Below are 5,493 nucleotides of genomic sequence, written 5' to 3'. Positions count from 1 at the left end.
TGAAATAAAAGTGGTGAGATTGGATATGAGTAAAGACCATTAAAGAAAAAAGAAGGGGCATTTAATAAAAGAGAGTGACATGTATCCAAGAACTTAAAGTGCTGAAAAATTTAGGATGGTATGGATTGAAAGGGCAGGCAGCATGTGCATGGACTAGTTGAGTGTCTAATCTCAACTCACTCTTTTGCTAAAAAAAAAAATTGGTTGTGTCCTATAAATGTTTGAAAATGGCCTTCACCTACACTTTGTCATTTGATAACTTATATGGGCAATGCATGACCCCAATTAAAGCCATTTACTGCAACAATTCATTAATATACCTAACTCATTCATTGTCTTTTTTTCTTTTTTTCTTCTTAATGTTGCTCACCCACCTTTCCATGTAAGTTTATTGCTTGTTGCCTCAACTAATTTTTATATATATATAATACCACTCTATTCTTTTTATCTCTGTCGTTTTAGATTTTTTTTTTTTTAAAATGAGTAATATTTTATAATTTTAAAATTCATTTTATATAATTTACCCTTTACTAAATAAAATATTTTTAATTGAATTTTTATTTTTATATTACTTGATGCAATATCATAATCAAAACAATATTGTATTTATTAAAAAATTACAATAATCATAGCAATAAATCGATATAATTTAATGATGAGTAATCTATAATATCTGTAAATAAATAGAGGAATATATGAGAATTTATTAATTTGAAAAATGATTAAGGCTAATTAGGTGACCCTTTAATATCAGTCTATACAACAATTAATTAATTGTGGAATATGTAGGCATAAGAAGATAGTAGGTTGATTAAATTAGCTGAATCTGTATACGTTAGCGTGAGGCGTGAGGCAGATTGTGGAAGCAGATTATAGAAAGGGCAGACATTGAATGTATTGAACACACCATATACCTAAAAACTTGCGAATTCATGATTTGTTTGGAGAGCATTAATTACTCCAATTCATTTTCTATACCTAACCCTAACCTGTATTAAATGTTTTTAAACCTACTTATCTACTTTTACTATTTATTGGGTTCGTCTCTTAAAGTCAAAAATCTCAAATTCAAACTCAAATCAAAATTAATAATATGAAATTTACATTAATTCTACCACATCAAACAGATTTACCTTTTTGGAATAATGTATAAACAAATAGGTAGGTAGTCTAATGCTGTTAAAAAAAAAAGTTTCTTATTTTTTATTAATTCTATTTTTTTTTAATGATTTTGACCAAGCTGCGCTAGATGCATTTTCTGTGCTTTTCATTTAAATATAAATATGAATTAAGAATTTGATCCTTAAAAGATATTTAAAAGGGAAGTAAATATAAAATAATGCGATTTTATATGTTTAAAAATATTAATTAAATTTTCAAATGGAATAATAGTAAAAGATGAATGAAATATATTCAACTGAGCGGATTTTTTTTTTTTAATCGGTCATGGTATTATTTTATAAATTTATTTAAAAAATTGAAATTTTATTTAAATACGTTTAAAATACTTTGTTAAAAATATTTGAAATTAAAATATTGACTGTAAAAAGTTCAATACAATTAAACAATTATATTAACTTAGAAAACAATTTTTCCCTTACCCAATTTCAAATAGAAGTTTTGGCAAAAGAAACAAAAAAATCAAATAGAAGATAGTGTCGGTGGGAACAATTTTTTACAAAAATGGGCCTCCAAGAAAACTTACATCCAAAGGAAAATGGGCCCAAGGCTTATAATGCCCATACTAGAACATCGAAGATCTGTCTGCTCCTCTCGCTCTCAATTTACAAAATCCACCCTAAAACCCAAAGCCCCAGTTTCGGTACTGTTGCTTGTACGGTATTTGAATCGGACGTCGAAGACTGATTGTTTCGTCCTAGAGAAACGTGATGAAGAAGCAAGAAGATAATGTTGCCAGCCGCCTTGCCTTCGGAGATTGCTGAGGACGAAACAGAGGTCTCTCATTAGGACTTGCAATTCGTCAATGAGAAGAGATTATGCATTCAACCATCTTTTTTTAAAAAAATTGTTCTGGAGGGAACGTTTTATGCGAGTAATGTTGGTACGTCTACCAGTCTCCAAGGCATCAGAAAAATCTGAAACTGGTGAGGAACAAGATGATGAAACGGATGATTCTGAGTTCTGACGCTGGTAAAGGTACATTGAGAATGAGCGATTGACTAAAGCAGCAGCGCGATATTGTCCGATTGGAATTGCTATGCAGGCTTGTTTTCTAACATTAGTATCCTATTTACTATTGTTCTGAATCATATTGCAAAATTATGCTTGTATAAAGAAAATCAAAATCCTCTAAATGTAGATGTCATTATAATTAGAAGTTTATTTTGACGAATGAATAATTTTGTTTTACTTGCAATGTTATAATCTGTTTCTAGTTTGTGATATAGCCATAACAAGCATAAACTGTGTTGTGTATACTCCTTCCGCTCAAATACTGTACAGTGCCTATTGTAATGTAATGTTTGATAATTTCTTATTCTACTTGTCACGATAATCCATTATTAGCTCATCCTAAAAATTCTTAGCCCTAAAACTTCCAAGAATAGAATTATTGCTTCAGCAAAATCTTTACCGTCCTTTCTCATGCTGTATCTTATTGCAACATCGATACAACTTTTTAGAACAACTAGGATTTCTGCATTTCAATTTGGTTTGGCTGGTTGTGTAAAAATTTAAGAATGGATGGTCCAGGAGAAATCAGATAATAGGTATTGTATACCCATTATTCACTCCTCTTCTGATCAGAAATTCATTTAACCAAAAGAGTTATTTACTTTCTCATCAATTTCATTTGCTTGTTTTATTTTAGCATTCCAGTCTGGAAGCAAATGATAATTCCTTCCCCTTGCATGCTCCTTATCTGAATGGACTGGGAAAGTTCTCTCTTATCTACAATGGAGGTCACATGAATTATCTGAAAAAGCTTGCTGTCGGTGATAGAAACTCTAACAGTCCTCGGAAAAATGTTTGAAGAACTTGACTGTTTCTTAACTCCTTCAATGCTGCATTGCTGCCTTCAAAGTGATATTCTGCTGCTCTGAATGTTGATTTACAGGGCTTCTTCGTGCTGTTTTACAATCTTATACTTGCGTATGTACCCAAAAGCTTTGCACTACCCATGCTACGTATGGAATTGCAGATGTTCCTTAGTTCTTGAATTTCTCATTTGAGTTGTAATGTGTTTTTGGCAGAGATCAGGGTGAAGCATTACCAGAGGCTTTGAAGATTATGTTAAGTGAAAACAGAAAGCATGACATGCAAAAGGCTGCTGCATGTGCGAGAGGCTTGACCACTTTCTCGTTGTGTTTGGATCGACTGAATCCATGGCTGGCGTGCTATGCTTCCCCATTGTTATCTATACCAGAAATTCCCTCCTTCTCTGCTCGTTTACCTGTAATTCTTTGGATATCTTTTGCAGTTTTGGTAACGTTGAAGTATCTTCTTCAGAAGAAAGTCAAATGCTGGAATCTATTGTGGCTCAGTTTCTAAGTTCATTGTGGTAACCTTTCTTTAATTCTTGTTCAAAGATTTAGAGCATTTTTATTCTTTCAGGGGAAGGGGGGAGTATTTGTGGACTTAATTTATCATATGCAATGATCCTAGCACATGTTCTGTTCTTATTGAAAAACAATTGCCGCAAGACATCTGACTTTGGCGTTATGCCTCCTTCCCTGAAGCATCTCCAATCAATCGAAGTTCTCTTTTTGATTGCAATAATCAACTTAAATCTATCTTTGTAATTTTGATTTGGCATGGAGAAGTACTGGCCGTATGCCTCAGACCCTAATTTAGGTGGTGCAATTGCTTCTGTCCTCTGTGAACTTAATCTTCTCTCAAAGGATTACCACCCAGCGGGTTCAGCAATTGCTTTAAGCATTTGAGGCATGAGCATGTCTCATAACCGGGTTTTTCTCTCCTCAATATCTCCTCAGCAAGCTTTTACAGACTTGTCATATAAAGGCAGTTGATCTCTAAGGTGACCTGCATTGGGGGGATCTCTATATAAAAGTCAGCTGATGAAGATGAACTGAGAATGAAAACTTCCAATGATTTTGTGCTCCTCCGTGACTTTAAGCAGAATGGGAGGTTAAGGAGTGAATTAGACTGTACTACACTAGTCCGGCAATTATATACATCAAGAAGCAAAAGAAGAAGAAAAGGCAGCAGGAAGGCTTAACATCAAGATCCACAGGGAAATGAATATTCAAGGACATATAGGCATTTGAATTAAATTTGGGAAGTGTAAAGTAGCTTTCTACAACATTCTTGTATTATGGGTAGGAAGCTGATCGTCATGAAGCTCATGTATGATTTGTTTGTAGCTTTTTAGGTGTTTCGTTAGCTTACCTAGGCATTAAGCCATTAACCATACATTGTCTAGAGTCCTGAATTAAGGTGACAGTGGGAAGTCATACTATGAATTACAGATTTTACTGTGTTATCTCATATTAGTTGGAGACATAGATTTAATATTAATTATAATGATTTGAATAATTTTTCTCTACGAGGATTGAGGCTGCTAATATCAATTTTTTTAAGGAAAAAAAAAAGGTAAGCTGCTAATATGGATGACTTGTGTGTGCACTCCTGGTATTGAATTTGACTTGCTGCTCTTCCTTCTATTTGGATTCGAGATTAACCCCTTGAGATTGGGTAATTTACCATTTTTCCTAGTTTTACTTTTCTATATAGAATCCTAGATTACAACAATGAAAGAAAATTAGTTCATGTCAACTTAAATATATATATATATATATATATATATAAAACACATGTGAATTTTATATATATAATGATGAGGAGCTTCAAAGACCCTTAGTGGTAGCATGTGTTTGAAACCTAAGGAATGCAGAGTTAGAGTTATTAGCATGAAACAATTAACAACTAACTTATTATAATTTATTTAATAATGTTAATTTGACAAATAATGCTCATTATTTGCTATAGATTCCTTGCATGAAGTTGCATTGAGATCTCTCAATCAATCCCATAATATGATCACACTTTCACATGATTCCTAAATCGAATTATAATTATCACCCTCTTTCTTCCTCCTCCTATAATTTATTATTAATTTCCCTTATTAAATAAACCAACATTGAAATTAAGAAAACCACAGCAAAAATTCCATGGTTTCTCCATATTAATTAATCACACAATATTTTATTGATAATCAAAATTGGAACATGGTAATCCTAACCCATACCATGTGGGTTTATCCGCAAACTAAGGGCCTACGTTTTTCATGCTACTGTAGCATCACGTTTAATTAATTAAGTATTTAATATTTTGTGAACAATATTAATTAGAATTGTGAGTTTATAATATTTTATAGATATAGGTACGTACATTTTGTCTTCATATTTAATATTTACATTACATACTATGGCAACTATTCAATAGGTTGGCGAATCTTTCATAAGCTGTATACAGCTTATGTATAATATTGCACCATCCCTTCTACAACAAGAA

The 5,493-nt window shown here is 32.4% G+C and overlaps 1 long non-coding RNA gene across 1 annotated transcript; it reads left to right on the top strand.

The window, feature by feature from the left end:
* Positions 1 to 1,752: 1,752 nt before the first annotated feature.
* Positions 1,753 to 4,467, top strand: LOC110617145. The gene is made up of 2 exons (XR_002488313.2): positions 1,753 to 3,111; positions 3,213 to 4,467. It is a non-coding gene; the product is annotated as an uncharacterized LOC110617145 (long non-coding RNA).
* Positions 4,468 to 5,493: the final 1,026 nt, after the last annotated feature.

This window comes from Manihot esculenta, chromosome 6, assembly GCF_001659605.2.
Source record: "Manihot esculenta cultivar AM560-2 chromosome 6, M.esculenta_v8, whole genome shotgun sequence".
In the NCBI taxonomy this organism is placed as follows: Eukaryota; Viridiplantae; Streptophyta; class Magnoliopsida; order Malpighiales; family Euphorbiaceae; genus Manihot; species Manihot esculenta.
Note: the sequence above shows the minus strand (reverse complement) of the source record. Positions and strands in the feature narration are given on the sequence as shown.